The sequence below is a fragment of the Triturus cristatus genome, chromosome 1_1 (genome assembly GCF_964204655.1).
Source record: "Triturus cristatus chromosome 1_1, aTriCri1.1, whole genome shotgun sequence".
NCBI lineage: Eukaryota > Metazoa > Chordata > Amphibia > Caudata > Salamandridae > Triturus > Triturus cristatus.
Window position 1 is genome coordinate 184606525 of NC_140579.1, and position 22707 is coordinate 184629231.

At 45.6% G+C, this 22707-nt stretch overlaps 1 protein-coding gene across 1 annotated transcript in view; it reads right to left on the reverse strand.

Annotated features, from left to right (window-relative positions):
• LOC146869950 (zinc finger homeobox protein 2-like) overlaps nt 1–11653 on the reverse strand; it is a 1750357-nt gene extending 1738704 nt beyond the window's left edge. Inside the window, exon 1 of the mRNA XM_085640777.1 lies at nt 9335–11653. The gene's annotated coding sequence lies outside the window, so the exon portion shown is untranslated. The remainder of the gene's footprint in view (nt 1–9334) is intronic.
• Nucleotides 11654–22707: the final 11054 nt, after the last annotated feature.

Here is a 22707-nt window from a genome sequence, read left to right on the forward strand (position 1 = left end):
GCCAGAAGGGCATTCACTGATCCACAAAAAACCCTACCCACAGGCCATCGCAGGTCCCTGCTTTGTTTGGAATGGAAAACGTTAACAGCTTGCCCGCACCTCTACGCTCGGACATTAAATCAACATGGCTCTATTAGTGGCCCTGTGATGCCAGCTCTGAGCCTGTCACTGTGATGTCTTCATCTGTAACCAGAGCAGACGTGTGCTCCTGGCAGCCTCGAGAGGTGACAACAAATCCAATTAGCTCCTCTCCATGGCGGCATGATACTACTGTGAAATGGCCTGACAGGGAAGGTGGCTGCAATACCCAGCACAGTGGGGTACATCCTTAAAAAACACAAGCATTTGCAATGCAATAGGTCTCGCATTTACGTGAGTTTGAGCTATTGGCATTGTATATTATAATGCCTTTTATTTATGTTTTAGTTTTTTAAAACATAAATAAAAGTCATTGTCATTTGCAATGCCAATAGCTGAGCGTAAATTCGAGACCTATTGCATTGCAAATGCTTGTTGTATGTTTACTTCCCTGATGTTAAAATAATTCCTGCATGTAGAAAGCTCAAATCCATCTAGTCTTCTATACCTTGGAAAAACATATGTACTGCGTGTCTTTATGAGTTCAAACCTGCAACAATTTGGAAACATGGGCCGTTTTTTATCTATATAATTCACAAATGGGGGCCACATTTATTTTGATGTCCGGGGCCGTAATCTTTCCCAGTCCTACACTGCCTACTAACTAGCAGACAGAGCTCTCAGGCACTTTGTGCTGGCCAATAACCAAGTGAGTGCAATATGCTTGGATGTTTGTGTGTCCTGCTCCGGAACTCAACTTGCAGATAAATCCCACCAGGCGAACAACTTCAAGGCAGTGCAGGAGACAAGAAAGCAAGCGGCCACAGTCTCCTCCTCTCAAGACTTTATAAACATCAACTGAACACAAGTGGAAATTATATAACACCCAGGAACCGGTTAGCCTGGAAAAAGAGCTCCAGCTGAGTCAGAATCACGTGGATTATACAAAGAAGGCCGTGCTGCTCAAAAACGCACAAATAGACAATGGGAAGTGATAGGTGTTACCATGGACTCGCAGGTGGAAAAGAGCAAATGGCAGAGACATGCTGACAGCTGCCATGTCCCGAGGCACGCGCTGTCCCTGCACAGCTTATAGCTGGGCAGATGCACTCAGTATCACTGAGCTGGGGCGTTCGGAGGAAAGCAATGTAAAGGCACTGAATGCTCCCTAGTGGGGGCCATGGCGGGCTGCAAAAGACACGGGGATATAGCGCCAAAATATACTACCGTTGTAAACCCACCGCTGCGCGATAAATCAAATTGTAGAAATTGTTCATGTTTTGCCAGCTAGCATGGATTCTAAATGGCGAAGTAGGGAAGCATAAATCATATCTATTTTGAAGGAAGTTTAAACAAGCTCTTGGCTTTGGCAAAGAAAGCCGCTTGTTTATAATTGCATCGCGCTTTCACTTTTAAGTGAAAGCAGGATGCAAAAATAAACACGCGGCTGCCTTTGCCAAAGGCGAATGCTAACAAAAAAGTGCCTAGGGGCTAATTAGGAGACACTGTCTACCGCCGCCAGTAAAAGATCCAATCCCGCTGGGCGTGGATCAAAGAAAACAGGGGGGCAACAAGCTGCAATCGACATGCCTTCAGTGCAATCATTGCACTGCCTTTGGCATAATTTGTGACGCCAAATGACGCGCATGAATCAAAGCTGAAGGCGGAGCTGGGATGAGGCTTCTGGAATCGTATCGATTCCAAGAAGCCTCGTATGACGATGCAGCGCATGCGCTGCTTACGTCAGGCCGAGACCTAAAACGGAGTAGAAACAAATCAAATTATGGCCACAGAATAAATTACTATGAAATGTTACCTTCTCAGATTTCTAAATATAAAAAAGTTAATACAGATATCAAAAGATACAATAATTGAGGTACTCAAAACCTGGAAAGGAAGAAATATGAAAGGTGGACTAGGGAGGAGATGATAAAGATAGTATACAATATGTAGTAAACCATGTATAATAGATAGTTGGAAGATAGTAGCGATAATATCATACAAATATAATATTTCAAGTGAAGATATTCCCACTAACTCAACAATTTCAAATAGGTGAACAGTAAGTCCTAATTCAAATGACAGTGTTACTGGCCAAAGCATCAACAGTCCTAATGATATCAACAGCATGAATATAAATAATGATGGTAATGAATTAATAAGGAAATGAAAAAAGAAGTAATTCCCTTTTTGTAGTTCCTAATTAGAAGAAAAATCTGAAATATTACCAGAAATAGAATATTTATTAGCTAGAAAGGGGTTCCAAATTTGGATGAAAGTTCCAGCATTGTCCTGCAATCTATAAATGAGTTTTTCATGTGATGCTATTTTATACATTTCAATAAGCCATTCATCATGTGTAGGGCATTGTGGTGTGCTCCAATGTCTTAATATACACATTTTTTGTACAGTGAGTGCAATAGCTATCAATTGTCTTGTATGGTTTGTGAGATTTGGGAGATCAATAACATCATGTAATAGACCAAATTTTTCCGTTAAAGGAATGGACACTTGTATAGCTCTGTGTAGAGAGGCAGTTATGGAAGACCAATATTCCTTCAAAATTGGGCATCAGAATAAAATGTGTAGTATATCGCAGTCCTCCTGTGGGCACCTCCAACTGGTAGATCGGTGTAGTAAACCTGCTGACTTGAGTTTTTGTGGTGACCAGTACCAGTTATGAAGAATTTTGAAAAGAGTAAATTTCATTCAGGCCTCTCTGATTCCCTTATCCATGTTCATAATAACATCCTCCCATTCCTCATCGGAATAAGCTACAGTAATTAACCCTTGCCATTTGACATGAAGCTATGCAAGTAATGGGTATGAGTGTAATTTATGCACTATGAGATTATAAAATCCAGAGACAGCGCCTTTGAATTTCCCCTAAATGTATAAGTATTGTAACACTGGGGAATCCTCAACTATCCAAGGAAATGGTCCTAGTCTACGAGATAGGGCTTGTTTTAGTTGTATTTCCCCTCTTGGGAGGCAGGGAGTTGAAATTCTATCTGAAGCATTTCAAAGGTTTTAAGCTTGCCTTCTAAAGTGAGTAAGTGATCCAACCTTAGAATACCTGCTCTCTCCCATATATCCAAGGATGTAGTCTGTTTACCTATTCTAATATCAGTGTTATGCCATATGGGGGCCTTTCCATGCAGTCTTGGGTCACTCTTATGGTGTTTGTGGGCATGTATCCACATCTTAAGCATAGATTGAATAATAGGGTTGAAAGTTTGTAAATCAGGTGATTTATGACTGTAAAACATGTGCAAACCTGAAGTTGCCTGTACAGTTTGTCTTTCAATGAGAACCCATAGTGGGGGATCATCCTGTCTGGGCCAAAGATAAACCAATTGAGATAAATGGAAGGCTGTATAGTAATGCTTAATACATGGTAGACTAAGACCCCCATATCGCCTGTGAGCAATACATTTTGAGATTTTAAGTCTAGGTCTCAGGGATCCCCAAATAAAGGCTTTAATACCTTTGTCAATATCTCGCAATATTGATATTTAACTGTCAAAAGCAACATACCTAAAACATAAGTGAAACGGGGCACTATAATAATTTTCACTGCCTGTACTCTACCCCAAAAAGACAAGTGAAGATGGGATCATTTTTCATACTCTGACTGCGTTTTGGCAATAAGTGGATCTAAGTTGTATTGAATCATATGTTCTAAACCTGTGTTGATGTAAATACCTAAATACTTCAGGCGGTCCACTTTCCATTGAAAATTATAACCCAAAATAGCTGCTTTTGCTGTACCCCTGGACAATGGTAGAGCTTCACTCTTATTTCAATTGACTTTGTAGTCAGAAATGATCGAGAAGCGAAAAATGATAGACATGAGTCTAGGGAGTGAAGTAGGCAGATCAGTAAGTGAGCGTAATATGTCATCTGCATAAAGAAGTATTTTTGAGATCTCTGCTGGTGTAGGAATGCCTGCTATTTTTTAACACTGTCTTATTGCCACAGCCAGCGGTTCAAGTGCAAGAAGGAACAAAAGGGGCGATAAAAGGCAACCCTGGCGGGTTCCTCTTTGCAATAAAAAAGATTTTGAAAGGAAATCCCCACAATTCACTTGTGCGGATGGTGTCTCATATAACCATTTGACCTTGGAGATCTATTCATTGTCTAACCCCAGCCTATGTAGTGTACGGAACAAATAGCTCCATTCAATACGGTCAAAAGCCTTCTCAGCATCTAAGGATAAGGCTACTCTGTCTTCTCTAGCATCCTTGGAAACCCACGGTATGTGAGCCACAGTGCGTAGATGGTCACGAGAATTTCTGCCTGGCATGAATCCCACTTGAGAATTATGTATGAGTTTAGAGATAACTTGTTTGAGTCTTTTGGCGAGAATGGTGGCTAATATCTTTGAATCTGTATTCAGAAGGGAAATAGGACGATAGTTACTGCAGTATAATGGATCTTTCTCAGGTTTGGGAAGGACTGTTATGATAGCTTTATTTGTAAGAGAGGAGAGGCTACCAGTTTCCTCTGCTTCTTTATAGGCCTCATAAAGTGCGTCTATTGCTTCTGGTTTTACCCAATGGTAAAATTCCCCAGGGAAATCATCTTCTCCTGGTGCTTTATTGTATGTAAGATTAGAGATTTCTTGGGCAATTTCATCTTTTATTTCACCTGCCAGTATGAGTAGATCCTGCTCATCGAGGCGGGAAAGTGTTATTTTATCAAAACATTCCTGATCTTTGTGGTGATCATCATCAACCTCTGAGCTATATAACTTCTCATAATAATCTGCAAATGTATTAGCTATTTCCTGAGTCTCAGTTATTAGCTTACCTTCAGAATTCTAAATAGCTGGAATAGTTGTCATAGCTTCTCTCCGTTTTAATCGTGCCGCTAGTAAACAACCAGCTTTTTAGGTCTCGGGACCATCCGGTCTGCCGAAGGCAGAACCGGAAGTCCGGAGATTTCATGTTTTGGAGAAGAGGGGCTTGAACCCGCCCGTCTTCTCTCCTCTTCTCCATTGGCTGGCCTCTTAAATGCTGGCCAGCCATTAAAGAAGAGGCTTTGTCTCTCCGAACAGGCCCCGTCCTTTTCGGATTCGGGGGCGTGTTTTTTGCAACTTTTCTAATTATCTACTCCAGCCAATGGCAAGAGGAGAACACGCCCCCGAATCCGAAAGCGCCGCTGCCTTTCTCCAAGGCATTTCTGCTTCGCCTCGGAGAAAGGCGGTGATGTCCCGGCGTCATTGAGTTTTATTTTTGTGCACCTGCAAATGGCGATTACTAGCCCACACCACCTCCCTTGAGTAAGCCTCAGACTGCTCTGCAACGCTACCCTCTGAGAGTCAGGCGCTACACTTGGGTGTTTGGTTCCCAGTGAAGGACAAATGTAGTCATGTTATTTGTGCAGGCCTCACAGATGCTGCCTCGTTTTCCAACACCTGCCCTAGACAAGACCCACCCGCTCTCAACCAAACCCTTCTGCTTTCTCACAGTGTGAGAAGCAGAAACATAAAATGGTTTTATTTCTGCTTCTCGCACTGTGAGAAAGCAGTGAAGCGACGCTCCTCCGCCCACATGGAGGAGCCGTCCCTGAATAGAGTCCCATTACACCCAAGGATGTTGTCGAAAAGGAACTAGAAAAACCCCAGAATATGGACATCATCAAGAAGGTCTCTGCCCCACCTGTGGGCCTCCGCCATGGTAGTAACCACATAATCCCAAAAATGTGGAGCAATCCAAATTTGCATTGACATATGACACTCTAACAGTGCCATTAAGTGAGAAAGAGACATCACTCCAACCATGGATGACATAATTGCGGACCTCCAAGGGATGCAATGATTCTAAAAATTTGAACTGAAGGCCGGCTATCACCAACTGCATCTTAATTCCGCCAGCAGGTACATTACTACCTTCTCCACTGAAAAGTTTCAATCACTGAATTTCAGAATCTCCCCCACTGCTGAAGTATTCCAAAATGCTATAAGAAAGTCCTTTTCAGGATCAGATGGTGTCATCAATATCAGTGATGAATTCCTGGTCTTGTGAAATAACATCACTGCAGACTTCAAGATACGGGAAAAATACCCTCTGATCGGCCTCCAAAAGGATAAATATGAATTCTTTATGAATCAGATCTAATTCTTTGGATACGTTTTTTCAAAAGGAGGAATTAATGCTGATATGAATTAATCCAAATATATACCCTGCGCCAACATCTGCAACTGAAGTAAAGAGTTTTAGGCATGGCAAAATATTTTGGTGTTTCATATTGAACGTTAACTACACTAACAGAGCTACTCCGAGCTCTCACGACAGCCCAATCCAAATGGAAATTGGGGCCAATGTATGAAGAAGCCTTCTAGAACAAAGAATGTGCTGCTCCACAACGCTACAATGAAGTACTTTAATCCCTACAGAAACACAAAGCTTGTGGTGGGTGCCAGCCCAGTGGGGTTACGCACAGTCTTGGTACAGGAGCCGACATGGAGAATGTGGGCACCCATCACCTATACAAGCAGAAAACTAATGGACACAGAAGCTCAGTATGCCCAAATAGAGAGGGAAGCATTGGTGATCAAATGTGGTGAACACCCTTAAGCCTATATCCTTATGGAAGAGAATTTAAAATGATCACCAATCATACACGTCTAGTCAACATAGTTCCAGGCAGCTCCCAACACACCCTCACGCATAGGATGAAAAATATTGCTCCTCAGTGACCTACAGGCTGGACAGAGACAACCCTACCGATTACCTGTCAAGGCACCCGAAGAGCCAGGAAAAAAAGGCTCTCAAGCCCTCTGATGAGACAGAATAGTACCTCAAGAACATCATGGAAGAAGCGTGCTCTCAGGCAATAACAATGGAAGAAATTGTTTGAGAAACCCAACAGAACGAATGCCTTCAGAAGATGCTATAAGCACAACAGCAAGGAACATGGAAGACGTTTGTGTCCAACCTCAAAACATACGATGACCACAGTCACACCATACACTACAGGCTTTGGTGAACGGAGTATGACCACCAAAGGACTGATCCTCAGAGGACACACAATTCTGATCCTAAAAACTCTCCATGTGAGGGTAGCCAGACTAGCCTGTCAAAAGCATCAAGGAATCTCTAAAACTAAGACAAGGCTACGAGAAAAACTGTGGTTGCCGGGGATGGATAATCTAACTGAGGAAGCAAAGCTAGAATACTAATCATGCCAGTGCACCAGTAGAGCTAAGAGACTCCCCTCCCCCACTGCCACCCCCCTCCAGGCATCACAGAAGACCAGTGCACATCACCAAGGACGAAGGCCAGCACACATTTCTGTGCCTTCCGGGACTGGAGGCAAGTACTTGTCATTATTGACTCCCGCAATAAACTGGGAGTCAATAAACTATCAGTGGTTAAAATCAAACATCAACAGCCTTCAAACAAGTTAGCCCCAAGCTGGAAAAGATCATTGTCACATGCAGGATACCACAAGAGGTAAAAAGAGACAATAGGCTGCCATTTCAAGGGAACGAGTTTCAAAATGATCTTCAACACCATGGAATACACCATCGCAAAATCACACCATGGTGGCCCCAGGCCAGTGGGAAAGTTGAAAGATTCATGTGTACCCTGAACAAGGCACTACAGAAATTAGTACAGCAAAATAAAGATTTAGAATGGCCTTTTCAGAACTTAAGAATATATCACAACATTCCCCATTGTCTGATGTTTGGGAGACCCCTGAGTGACAGTCACCGTAATAGATACCAAAGCACACAGACAACAAAGAAAAAACATTAACCAAGCGAGTTGGGAAGACGGGCAATGCTCCCAAAGGGGACAAAGTCCTAGTGAGGGTATGACACCCAAAATAAAAATGTCATACATGCTACAAGAAAGGACAATGCAGTGTAAGGAACAGTGGTGACAGCCCAGAATGGAATGGAGATAACCAAGAACATCTAATTCAAAGGGATTAGAGAGAATACAAGTACGAGATATATGCCCAAGGTCACCACTGCAAAGTGAAAGCACTACAGGTGTAGAATGGGAGTAGGCCTCCACACTATCATCAAGTCCGCCATCACATCTATGAGAATCTGAAGCTTGAATGCCTCCTAAAATTAGAGAAGAACCTTTTCACCAGAACTAAAAGTAGACTTGAGGCCCAAACATGTGCCCACCCAGACACTCAAAGACTATGTATGTTTACCTGCTGTACGTTCTAAAGATGTTCTTCCTAACTCTTGTGGGTGCAGTTGTAATCGAAAGTGGGAAAGGGTGTAGTGAGCCACAGGGCCAGTACACGGGAAGCAGGACACATCCACCATCTTGCGATTCTAGGTCACCAACATAACTCAGAAATTGTGCCCAAAAAAGGACACAAACACCTTACCACTAAAACAATCAACTTAAAACTATTCTAAAGAAACTAGAGAAAACCTCACTTCACTCAACAACCATAAAGAAGAGACTCCAACAACTTAACTTGAAAGACACCAATGACATCGACTTTAAGTACAGCACCTTTACAGCCATACACAGTCATGTATAACCTTAGAGCCACTTCAACTAAGAGCAAAGACAATCCAACCACAGGGGTACATCAAGCTATAGCACCTCTGTGATGCCCAATATCCTTTGATAAAGGTTATTCACAGGCAAACAAAATAATGAACATCGATGCAGTTATAAAACCAGTAATATCTTCGTGGTTTTTTTTCTCGATTTTTTTTTTTTTAAGTAAGCATGCACCTTATGACACCGCTGCATTGTGTGGAGCCCCCGTACATTACAGGTAACACATTTCAAATCAGGTAACGTTCCCATTCTGTGACCAATCCCCCCAATCATACACCCCTCACAGAGGAACACACCGGCGGCTCTAGCTACCCTAACCAAACCCCAAAACCCACCCAATTACCCCACCCCAGAACAGGCGCTACAACACTGGTACCCATCCAAACTTATACTCAAATTGCTCCTTCAGTAAAAACCCAAGGAGCTACACCCACACTAACTTAGGGGAGGGTGTCCGAAGCTTCAGAGGTTCGACCTCTCAAGGCACCATCAGCCCGCACTCAAACCCCAATGAAATCCAAACAGCCCCATTCGAAGCTGCAGTATAGTGGGACCGCCTGAGTGCATACTCATCAGACCTTCCCAACCCAACCAACCACCAGCAGCTGATCACCAATCATCCCAGTCAAGGGGAGACACCCCAGGGCCGGAGCCAAACCCTCCCCCCCCCCCCCAATCCTTGCCCCGGGCGAGGTGAGCCCCTGTGTTACCCATCCACGAGCTCATCAGCCGTCACCGCTGTCACGTGAGACAAGTGAGTGCTTCCTGTGTCCGAGAGTTCAGTGTCCGTTCCCAGCGAGCCCCTTTCCGATTCCGTCTCCGCCAGAGACGCCGTTCCGGTCTCGAGCGAAATGGCTGTGACAGCCTGCAAGGCAGCAGAGCATTCTTTCTCCGTCTGTGTCATGGTGGGCTTTCGAGTTCCAGGGGGGGCGTCATCGGGTACGCCCAATCTGCGCGGCCGTGGCCCCTCTGTTAGAGTGCTCTCGCTGCGCCCCGCTTCTCCGACGCCTGCTTTATACAACTCCAGCCAATCCCAGGCTTCCTCGCGGTTGTTGTGGAAAAACGTCTTATCATCCACAGTTACCTTTAGACGTGCCGGGAACATCAAGGAGTATTGAAGGCCTCCGTCCCAGAGTGCCCTTTTGACTGCCACAAACGAAGCCCGGCGGGACTGCACCTCGAGCGTGTAATCCGGGAAGAGAGTCACCTTACTGTTGCCCACTTTATACGGGCCCGCAATCCGGGCCTCATGTAACAAAAGGTCCCTGTCTTTGTAATGGGGCGGTCTCCCGGGGGCCAGCGGCTGGGCTGGCACCCTATGGGCTCTTTCCAGGGTGTAGAAAGGTGTCAAGCCCTCCGGTGCAACGTCCTTACTTAGCCAGTCTTCCAGGTAAGCCACCATACTAGACCCCTCCACTCCCTCCGGCAGCCCCACCACCCAGATGTTGTTTCTGCAATTCCTCCCTTCGGCATCTTCTGCCCGCCGTTCCAGGGTCTGCAATCGATGTTGAAAATCCGTCATCTGGGCTGCCATCGTCTTTTGCGCAGGTTCCAAGGACTCTAGGGCGACCTCTGTCTGCTTCACCCTGTCGGCCAGTTTGGGGTGGTCTGCTCGGAGCAATCCAAGACCCTGCGTCACACACGCAATGTCCAGTTGTAGAGCCTCCCTGGTGTCTGTAATAGCTTTAAGTATTTGGTACTCTTGTTGCTGGAGCATCCCTTCCGGGCGGAGTGGGAGCCCCTCCTGCATGCTCAGTGCCCCCGCATCCTCTTCCTGCTCAGATGGCACTCCCGTCTGCTTCCCTCTGGGCTTCCCCATGATCACTCATGACGGAGGTCCCAGCTCTCCACCAGGCTCTCTTTCAGCGTCCAACTTCACTCGAGGCGACCATCAGCAGTGCGCCCATGCCTCTGGCAGCCGTGTTTTCCTCCCTGCATCGGCACGCTAGTCTTCAGGGGTTGTGACTGCGCCCCGGGGTCACATCAAATTATTATGTCCCACTGCGGACTCACTGACGGCTTCCAGCACACCACCATTCCAGCGCCCGCTCCACAGCACAATGTCCCAGCACCTGGTTCTCCCGTGGCTGTAAACAACCCTGTACCCTCCCAACAGCAGGTCGACTTCACTGTGCTTCCTTTGTAGCTGTATGTACAAAGTCCAAGCGCTCCGACGAGTACCGCACCAGGGTCCCCCCTAGCAAGTCACTGCAGAGCTTCTTGTTGGCCTCCACCCATGCTCAGCACTGCCCACATATTTAGTCGGCCGTCTCCTTACCAGACCCTGTAAGTCAGTAGGCCACCAGGCTCCGCTCGCCAGCACTGCTCCTCAGTTCCCACCGCTGCACTCAGCCCTCCATGCTACACAGTAATGCACATCGCAGCCTTTGGATATGCTGCCTGCCGCCAAGTGAGGTCCTTCTCTCCAATCTTCTAAGATTGCGGATCGCCCCTCCTATCTGCCGATCACACTGGGCTCAGACTGCCCAATTAGTGTCCTAGCACCTCAACCGGTGACTTCGTTGCTTGCGGCTCTGCATGGCCGCCGCTGCACACGGCAGGCGCGTCTGGCGCCTTTCCCGGCCCACCAGTTGCGGCGGTCCGCGCCTGCAGTCAGCTCCTCTATGGCGCGTCGGCGGCAAGCACCCCCGGTTCTGCAGACCCCTCAAACTGATTTACGGCGGCGCCTACGGCCGAGCTCCGCTGCTGCCACGGCTGATCTCCGCTGCTGCCACGGGGAGTTACCAGGCCGCCTCGCAGTGCCTCCTCTGAATTTTCTCCTCCGTCATGGCCGCCATTTTGCACCTCCCTCCCTCTCTCCCTCGATCGATCCAGCCTCTTCGTCTGTTCCGCGGCTGGCGGGGGCATGAATCGCTTTGTCAGCGCTCAGGAAGCCCCCAGCTCCCTTCCGATACCTCTCCAGGCGCTTAGGGGCTCCATCAGGCATCCCAAGTCAGGTTAAGTGCCGGGGTCGGCGCGGAGCTCCGAGCTCACGCGTCTTCCCTCATTCGCTCCGTGGCCACGCCCCCCAGTAATACCTTCTTGTTGAGGACTGTTTTAACCAATGATGAATCGTCTGTTGATTCAGTCAGCGCTGTTCAAACTCTTTTCTGGTGTTGAAATAGGCTGCGGATTCCATGTCAGGTTAGATTGTCTTCTGGTTCTGCAGTTTTATAACTTGAGTCCCTGTTGATGGGCCCACAGTCAGGCTGTTGTGTACATCTTTAATTTGATGTATAATTGTCTCCGGGATCTACAAAGGCTATATTTTAGGGTCTTACCACTGGGACACACACCATAGTGCATGACGTCTGTACTTCCAGACACCTGCTGCCATAGATCCAGTAATTAGCGAGTTGTATGGATTGTGTGTTCAGTTTGGGCATTGGGAGGGACATCTGTACGGTTTCCTTAGTATTTCTGGAAATGAAGGAATGAGGTAGAGGTCCGTTAATCGGGGATACCATGTAGGACTATAGTCGTTTAATCACTGCACTAGTGCCTAGCATGAGAAGGGTGGATCCAGTAACTCGAAGGAAAATAAATAGATTGCAAGGCTGCTTAGAAGGACCACACAACTTTTTTTTTTAGCAAAGTCAATCAAGCATGAAACAAGCTGGCCTGCTCTTTTCTTGCCCGAGGTACACAATACTAGGACTGTAACCCTCCATATTCAAACCTTCTTCTGAATCCTTCTCCTACCTCATTTGCAATCCATCTCTTCAGTCGGAATTGTTTTGCATTTTGCCATAAGACTCCTGTGCGCTATTGAATTCCCACTATGAGTCAGTTTTACTTTCACTATTCTAATTGTTACATCTTCTGAACTCATTTCTTGCCTTCGGGCACTGAGAGAACCATCCTGCTTATGGTCTTTCAGATCTAGATACAGGCCTAAAGCCACGGTATAATCTATTAACATTGCATCTGTGGATGAAGTCAATTCGATGCTCAAGGAGAGGAGCTTGTGAGGAAATAAAATTGCAAAGTTACACTACATCAACTGATCGTACATTCATCTCTGATAGCCGTGCTTTGCTTTACGAACTTTACAGCTATATTCTGCAACCCAGATTTCGAAAATCTCTGGCACATGATAGTTTTCATCTATAACGGATTAATGCTGCTACTTGGCCATCCATACTATTCCATTTTACGCATGTGTATTTTTCAATTCTCTAATTCAGCATAGTCAGGTGGTCAACTAAATATGTACTCGAACAGCCATGCTCTCTCCTGTTCTGAACATGTGGGTGAGACTGTTCCCAGCGGTTTGTTAGGAAACTGTATTTATAGCGGTTGAAAAGGCCTTTGTACATCAGTACCTATGCAAGCATCTCCTAAACAGGCATCTTCACTTATATCACAAGCACACTTGCCTGCTAAAACTTTTAAACACTTTAAGGGAAATGGGAACATGTTTCTCCCTTACTCCGAAACGTCTATGCAGGGCCCCCACTGTTGTTTTCCAAAATAATGCTACTTAGCATTCTCCTCTACTTTCAGCGTGGGTAGTTTATTCTGTAACCATCATATTTTATGGCATGGGCATTACATATTTGACTTACCACCAGTCTGAGGTGCCTCCTGAGCTGTCTCGAGTATGACGTCATCATCAGAAACAAGACCACTGGTGCTAAAAAAAAAACTGGTACGTGAAGGAGCATGTTACCAGTTAGAGAGGCTTCCAACTAACCCCGATCCCTCGTCTGTGTTGCGGTCACACGCACGGATCCTTCGTGAGAAACCCATGGTAGGGTATATATACCCAGTCAATGCCATTATTCCCTTGTACATGAAACCGGTTTCAGTCAAATAACTGAGGCCCTACTGCTCATGAGCAGGGAGGGGCCTTCTGGAGACCTGTCATAAACTACTCCTAAGACTTATCTGCACAATAGGGTCGAGTCCCACTCAACACCGATGTATAAAGATGATATGGCAGCAGTGCAATGCAGGATTAGAGTTTCCTCGGACAGAGAGGTTGAGTATGCTTTCTTCAATGGGTAGGAGATAGGCGATCGAAAGAAAGAGACTTGGAGGTTTTATTAAGGAGCATGGTCTTTCTAAGGCAGCCCCAGCATAAGACCAGGCCAATTCCGGACTCCTCGTCTGCAGATGAGCCTAGCAGTGGTTTATTTGTAGCAGTGGTTGCAACTAGTAGGCACCAGCACTCATTCTTAGGGACCAGGACTTATTTATTCATCATCCGACTTTGACCAAGAACAAAAGAAAGGCAGAAAGGGATAAAGGAGGAAAAGAAAGATAGAACATATGGTGATAAAAAGACACAGGAGGTGGAATCAAGATTAGGAAGCCTTACGGGCTCATATGAAATACTGTGGGCCCCTACACTAATGGTTTTCCCTTTACAAATGAAGTTGCTTGAGCCTTGCTCTTATTTGAAAAGAGGCCAGCTTCTCCCAGTACCCAGTCAAGCATCTGCTCCCTCAGAGGCACGGAAGGCTCATATGAGCGCACAAGAGACACTTTCAGCTGCTCAATCCTTCGCTCTGGAGGACCGTCAGGTAACACTTGTTGGGAGGTTGCTACAATGCTGAAGCAGTTCCAGGCCAAGAATTAAGGGCTTCTCTAACAAATTCTGGTGCATTCCCAGTCTCTCATCCTCGCATGCTCTCAGCCTGTTAAAGTGGTCAGACTTCCCATGACCCTATCACTTCAGGATACCTTGTGCTGCCCCCTCTACATGAAAGTGGATTCATTGAATCCGTCTAAGGTTTCTGACACATTGGTTCAAGAGCAGCTGGACCTCAAGATGAATCAGCATGGTCCTCTTCGATCATAGCTAAACTCGGGCCCTGCAGACTAATAATGTTCATCCTCAGTTCAGATCATTTTCTAGTTCCCTTGGATAAGACATCTAACAAGATGACATTAACAGTGAGCAAGGAGAATTGCATGCATTCAAATCAAAGTGCTCAGGGCAGGCTTCTGGGGCTCTGTTGGGACACTGGCTCACTTGTTGGATAATGAAAGCATATCAGTGCTGGTGGTAGCCACAGAAGCCCCTCTGTAAACATAACCCATTTTTGTGCCCTGCATCCAAAACATGTCTAAGAGGTTTCACTCTTAGCAGCTATCTCAAAATCTCTGGACAACATATCGGGCATCCAAACAAAGGAGCATCTTTGTCTCTAAGAACCCCCCAATCTCAGTCTGTTGTGGTGAGTGTTGTTTCACCAAAGAAAAAGCCTTCATCTTCTCATATGGACTATGAGGTCAAATGTCTTGAGTCCTACAGGAAGAAGCTCCACCAGTACAGAGCTAGTTTGCCCACGCTGTTAATGCTAACCTCGTCACGGAGAGCTGCAGGCTGTCCTTGGAACACAACTTCAAAGCTAGGCTCCATTGAACCCTGACTATGCCCAGGTAGAGTTCAGTTCATGCTCAGATGAGCAGAGAAATGCTTATGTCGCGAATCTACGTAAAACAATGCCAGTACCATGAAAAATATTCCCTCCATCATCAGAAAAAAACTAGTTACTTACCTGTACACTATGGTTCTCCAGTATTATCTTTCATAGATTCACATGCTTGTATCTTCCCCGTCGTCATGGTGGGAGTCTCACGGTAACAGAATGACCACAGCAGTATAAGAAAAACTGCATAGCAAAATCCCATAGGGAATCATCTTATTTGGTAACAAAACCTCATCATTATGTGGTCCAAGACTCAGCCAATCGGCTGCTAGCCCTGACATCACACTCCCCAGCAGAGCCTTCCTGCCTCAGATTTCCAGCCCCGAGTGCGAGACTAAAATACACCTAGAGACAATGAGGTTCTGCCTGAGAAATGGGGAGGTGGGCGGGCCGCATGTGAATCTATGAAAGATAATACTGGAGAACCATAGTGTACAGGTAAGTAACTCGTATTTTCTCCAGTATTGAATCTTTCATAGATTCACATGCTTGTATCAGAATAGCAAGCAGTACGTATCCCAAACTGCATTTCCAGGCTAGAACCCCCAATAAACAGTGGGCTCTGCTCTTTTGTATAGAAAGTTAACATACATTACAGTATTCAAAATATTTGTTTAAATATACATATATGTCTATATACACACATCGCAATATACCATGATAAATACCTTAATGAAATAGATGCCGTAGAACCGCTTGTCCCACTGCTGCATCCTTTTTCCATGCCGTGTCCAGACAATAATGTCTAGTAAAGGTGTGCGCATTCTTCCATGTCGCAGCCCTACAAATGTCTGGCAACGACACCCCTGCGAATAGAGCCGTAGAAGTTGCCATCTTCCTTGTGGAATGCGCACGTACTTTGTCTTGTAAAGGCTTTCCAGCTTTAAGATGACACAAGGAGATTGCTGAAGATATCCACCTTGAGATACTAGATCTGGAAAGTGCCCCACCTTTCTTGGGGCCAGCAAAGGCTACAAAGAGTTGATTTGTCTTTCTGAACGATTTCGTCTTATCGATGTAAAATTTCTGACATCGTTTAATGTCCAAAGAGTGTAAAGCTCTTTCTGCCGGTGTTGACGGGTCTTTAAAAAATGTAGGCAAAACCACCGGTTCATTCAGATGAAAGCTGGAGGGGACTTTAGGAATAAATGTGGGGTTCGTCCTCAGAACCACTCTGTCCTGCCTGAATTGGAGGAAAGGTTCTGCAATTGAGAAAGCTTGTATCTCGCTGACTCTTCTTGTCGACGTCAGCGCTAATAGCATCGCTGTCTTCCATGAGATAAATTGCAATTCCGCCTTATGTATAGGCTCAAATAGCGGTTTCATTAGCTGTGCAAGAACCGTATTAAGTTGCCAAGGAACCACTGGTCTTCGAACTGGAGGGAACATTCTGAAAAGCCCTCTGAGAAATTCTTTAATAACTCTTTGAGACCAAAGAGATGGTCGGTCAGGCGCTTTGGTGTACCTTGAAATAGCGGCCAGGTGTACTTTTATAGACATATGAGAGAGTCCAGATTTGGCCAACGTCAGCAGATATGGAAGAATCTGATCCGAAGAGACTCGCAACGGATGTAGATCGTTAGATGCACACCAATGACAAAACCTTTTCCATTTAGCCGAATATGTTTTGTTTGTGGAGATTGCTCGAGATCGTGACAGAATCTCTCTGCAGTCCTGAGGGATCTTTAACAGTTGGAACTCATGTTCGTGAGGTTCCATGCCGTCCAGCACATCTGTAGCGCATTGCCCCACGACCCTTTCTGCGGAAACCTGCTTGCAAAGTTTTTGCATTTCGAATTGTGGCAATCCGCGAACAAGTCTAGCCTTGGAGTGCCCCATCTCTTGAAAATTTTGAAAAGTTGCTCTTGGTTCAGTTCCCATTCGTGAGAAATCTCGGACGATCTGCTCAGAATATCTGCTCTTGTGCTGTCTACTCCTGCAACATGTTGTACTTGAAGCGAGATGTTGTGATCTAGAAGCCATTTCCAAATTTCCTGTGCTTGCTTCGACAACAGTTTTGACTTTGTACCCCCTTGTTTTAGAAGGTAAAACATGGACGTTGAGCTGTCTGTCTTCACAAGTACTGTTGATCCGTGAATCCTGGGAAGAAATGCTTTGAGGCCCAAGAACACGGCCTTTAGTTCCAGCAAGTTGATATGGAGCTGCGTTTCGCACTTTGACCAGTGCCCCTGAATTTCGAGCTCCTGGAGATGCGCTCCTCAACCTTGAAGGGAAGCATCCGTCATCATTACGAAACTGTAGCTCTGCGATTCGAAAGTCAGTCCTTTCGCTAAATGATCCCTGATCTTCCACCATGACAGGGCCTTTCGGATCTGAGGGGTGATAACTATTCGATCTTCGAAGGATCCCTGCGACTGAATCCATTGCTTGTCGAGCAGTTCTTGTATAGGTCTCATGTGGAGTCTGCAATTTGGAAGTAGGGGGATACAAGAGGACATCATCCCCAATAATGATTTGTAGATTCTTACTGAAACTGACTTTTTTATTTGCAATTGTGTTGTCAGCTGTATGATCTTTTGAATACGTTCCTCTGAAGGGTAAGCCTTGGCCTCTTCCGTGCAAATGAGAGCTCCCAGAAATTGAAGGGACTGCGATGGTCTGAGATGTGATTTTTCTAGGTTGACTCTGAGACCCAGGCGATTGAAAAGGTTCATGCAAACTTGAAGAGAGTGTTGGGCTTCCCTGAATGAACCACCTTTTATGAGCCAATCGTCTAGATAAGGGAAAATCTGGTGACCTTGAAGTCTTAGATGCACCGCTATTGGCGCCATGCACTTTGTAAAGATTCTCGGCGCCGACTTTAGGCCAAAAGGCAATACTTTGAATTGATAATGGCCCCTCGCCACCATGAAGCGCATAAACTTTCTGTGATTTATATGGATTGGGACGTGAAAATAAGCATCTAAGAGGTCCAGGGATGCCAAATAATCTCCTCTGACAATCAGAAGGAGTATTTCCTGTAGGGATAGCATTTGAAATGATTTCTTTTGGATGAATTTGTTGAGACCTCTCAGGTCCATTACCTGCCTCCATTTTGATGTGTCTTTCTTCTTTATGAGAAAGAAATGCGAGTAAAAGCCTTTCCCTCGTTGACGCTGCGGGACTTCTTCTATCGCCTCCTTTTGTAGTAGCGTTAAAACCTCTGCCTTGAGGGCTGATAGATGTCCTTGTCTCCTGTGCAGAGGAGGCTGATTTGGAGGCTTTTTTACGAACTCCAGGGCATGGCCATGTTGAATCACATCCAAAACCCATCTGTCTGTTGTTATCGACAGCCAAGCTGGATAAAATGAAGTCAGGTAATGCATGCTGTTTCTCGGACAAGTGGCGGATGCGTTGATGAAGTCATTGTCGTCGATTGGATTGCTGCGATTTACCTCTCGCAGATGATCTTCCTCTGGACTGTTGCTGATAACTGTTTGTGGAGCGAAATTGCTGATTATTTGAGTATTGGCGATATCCCTGCTGATTGCATGGCTGATATCTATTTGATTGAAAAGAAGATCTTTGTGTGAATTGTCCTCTGGATCCTCTCCTCCGAAAGGATTGGAACCTGCCCTGTTGAGATCCTAGCGCCCGCGCTGTATCCGTGTCAGTTTTAATACTTTGGAGGGCATCATCTACATGCTTTCCGAACAGGTTTTCTCCGTCAAATGGCATGTCCACTATTTTAGCCTGTACTTCTGGTCTAAAAGAAGTGGCCTTCAGCCATCCTTGTCTTCACAGGGCCACTGCACCTGCCATTTGTCTGAATGCTACTGAGGACAAATCCATAGCGATGTCTATGGATTCCGAGGCCGCCCTAGCCCCATCCTTTAGAATAGCAGCCGCTTCTTCTTTTTTATCCTCTGGCAGATGAGCTAGCAAAGGTGCTATATCACACCACATCTGCCTATTGAATCTGCTGATGAGGGCTAACGAATTCGAAGCTTTTATGGAAGACGCTGCCATCACCGCAAAACGCTTCCCTGCACCATCCATTCGTCTTCCGTCTTTGTCCGGGGGAACTGCTGATGTTGAAGCCGGATTTTTTGAGTTCCTTTGGGCGGCCTGCATCACCACCGATTCCGGTCGCGGATGACCAATCAAACAGGCCGGAGAAGGTTCTGGGGCTCTATATTTCTTCTCTATTCGAGGAACTGAAGCAGCCACTGAAGCTGGGTTCCTCATTATTTTTAATCCTTCCTCCCAAATGTGTGTGATTATTGGTATGGACCGAATAGATTTGCGTGAATCCTCCTTGAAGTCATAGAGGAAACATTCGGCTTCCTGAACTGGAAGTGGAAGCTCAAAACGTTTTGACGCTTTCTCCATGATATCATGGAAGCCTCCTATATCTTGTGGTGGAGACTGCGCCGGTGTCGGAGATGTAGACGGAGTAGTTGGGAGAATATATTGGTCCCATTCATCGTCAACCTGCGTATCTTGAAGAAGCTCTCCTTCTTCGGGTTGATCGGCATCACTTTCTTCCAAATCGTCTCAATTGTCACAATTGGTGGAGGTCGAATTCTTTGAGAAGTAGTCTTGGGGGAAGAATGAGGTGGTTGCACTTGTGCAGGCTTATCTGTAGTTTGTGGCGCTTGAGAGTTAGCGTCAGGGAAACGCCGATAGTAGGCATTTATCATCAGCCGCAAGTCAGTTACTAAGGAAGTTGGCATTGAGATAGTGTCCTCTCTACTATTAGGTTGAGGTTCTTCCTCTTCCTCGTAGTCGTATGATTGGTGAAATGATTCATATCTCCTTGAATCCCGTGCAGGACGATCTTGGAAAGAGAAGACTTCCTGAACCTCATGATATTCTTCCTCGTCCGTTTCTTGACTCTTAATCCGAAGTTGAGACGGACTATACGCCACTCCTGAAGACTCTTCATCTTCTGACTGCAATTCCAGCAGATTAGATGGGGGAAGCGGAGAAATCTTTGTCCAGGCCGTAAAATCTGTCGATTTAGCCTTCTTCGTCGACGAGCCCGTCAACGATGGAATAGATTTTAAAGATATTGTCTTTACTTTGGGAGACTTAAAAGCTGCCGTCGACGGAGCTCCCGTCGACGGAGATCTCGTCGGCGTGGAAAGCTGGATTATCGTCGACATAGAGGTCATCGACGACGAAGTAATCGCCGACGAAGACGATGGGGCCGTCGACGAGGACGAACCCGAACGGTCTTAGTCGTCGCCGTCGACGCCGCTGTCGTCGTCGAGATGGAAGTCGTCGACGGAGTCATTGTCGACGGTTTTATAGCAATCACAGCCGGCGACGCCCCAATTTTCGTCGACGGAGCTGAGGAGACTTCTCTAGACTCTGTTGATTTTTTAAGGGGAGTATGAGGCAATGAAGACGAAGGAGTCCCTTTGTCTTTTGCTTTTTAAGCTCTGTATTATCTTCAGATGTAGAAAATTTCCTCTTTTTTGATGTTTTAGATTCCTCTTCAGAGTCAGATTCTGAAGTGACCTTCTTTTTCTGAAGCCACAGCAGAAGACGTGCCTCCCTGTCACGCAGGGTTTTCACAGAAAAAGTTCTGCAATGCTTACAGTCTTTAGGCACATGTTTTGGGTGCAGACAATATAAGCAGTCCTTGTGGGGATCTTCAGAAAACAATCTAGGTTTTCCACAGGATCTGCAGGGCCTGAAGAGCCTCTTTTTAGAGCTTTCAGCCATAGTAAGCAAGAAATATGAAGCACAGTACCTCAATCCAGTAAAGGGAATGAACTTCCAGATGAACAAGAGGTCAAAAGTTCACACAGGAACAAAACTGAGCAGAGCTCAGGGAGACTCCTCCTCACACGAAGGCGGTTGGAAATCTGAGGCAGGAAGGCTCTGCTGGGGAGTGTGATGTCAGGGCTAGCAGCCGATTGGCTGAGTCTTGGACCACATAAGGATGAGGTTTGGTTACCAAATAAGATGATTCCCTATGGGATTTGGCTATGCAGTTTTTCTTATACTGCTGTGGTCATTCTGTTACCGTAAGACTCCCACCATGACGACGGGGAAGATACAAGCATGTGAATCTATGAAAGATTCAATACTGGAGAAAGTGTGACTAAACTTTTTTAACCTGGAGCCGTACGGCTAGTAGAAAGTCAGTTTACTGCTCCATGATAAAACATTCTACCACACTACTAATTAGGTAGTCCTCCAACATAGCAAACCGGCAGCATCACATCCAAAGTACAGCAACCAGACTACAATCGTCTTCCAAATGGTGAAGGCTTTTCAGTCTTCCATGGCCAGGACTTTCTTTCACTATAAGATTACGGATTTAGCTACACCTTTTAAAACTCACCCTTCCAGTCCAAGAGATGGTGCTTCAAAAAAAGGACCAGGGCAGTCCAACTGAAGATAAAAGCTCCAAAATGAGTGACTTCACATTCGCGGAGGCATCATATCCACTTCCTAACCCTACTGCTGAGGAAGACCATTGTTTTAAGGAAATGACATCATCTTGTTACAGTGGTTCCAGAGGATGCAGAGACTAGTTGTTTCTTGCACTGGGGTGGTTTGACATATCAGCTTTAGGATAACTGGTCAATTTCTGTCTTACCCCATCTAGCCCTGCTCTCAAACTTTTGAGGCAGCGCCCCTCCACTTCCGTAAATAGCTGCCATAAGCAACTCTTCAAATATCAGGGTTAATACAGAGTTAACAGCTATTGGCTCCTACAGTAACAGGCCAGGGATTTCCATCTCCAGTGTAACAAGCATTGAAAATGCAATAGGCCTCGCCTTTAATTAAGTTAAAGCCATTTGCTTTGCTAATGGTATTGTATAGCAAAGCAAATGGCTTTAACTTAATGAAAGGCGAAACCTATTGCATTTTTAATGCTTGTTTAAAGAGTGCCTCGAAACGGGTCTCTATCGGGCTCTGTTTTGTGCCCTGGCACCGGCGGTCCATTTTTTTCCGGACTGCAGTGACATTGCACTAGTGGAGAAGTTACGGCATGACGACATGCCAGGTGAGAGTTGTAGGGGAAGAGAAATCCTTTAAAGAGCATACATTTCTCTCTGGATTCCCCTTCTCCTTTTGAAACTCAGGAGCAGCAACATTGTCCTGGTGTCACCAGGGCTTTAAGTGGAAGCATTTTCAATATTATATACAAGCCAAAGTTGCTGCTTATTTATCTTATACAACTAACGACTATTGACAAAGCAAATAATACTGACTTGTAGGTATGATGTTACTTGTTGTATCATATATCTGGAAGCAATGATAGAAACAGCAAAATACAAGTCGGGTGGCACACTATACTAAGCACAGATTTTTAGTTTGTGTGTTTTAAAGCCACACCCTTAATTACATTGTCCACGCCCCTTTGAAAGATCCCCCAGTTTTTTCATCCAACTGAAAGCCCTGGTGCTGGCTGTATGATCTCTGAGGCCAGATGTCCCAAAGGCATCACCAGGGGTTGCAAGGGCCAAGCCAGGGGTCGCAGCAGCGATGCCTGGGGACCCATGCATGAATTCATGTATGTGAGGCTGCTCCTTCAGAAATGAACAAGTGAACACTGCTTGCATCCTCCCGGAAAGTTTAAAAGCGTAGTTTTATTATGTGGAAAGTCTCTCTGCAGTATTTCGTTCAGACCCCTCAACAAATTCTTCAAACATTGCAACCTGTCCTTTTCGATTCTTCGT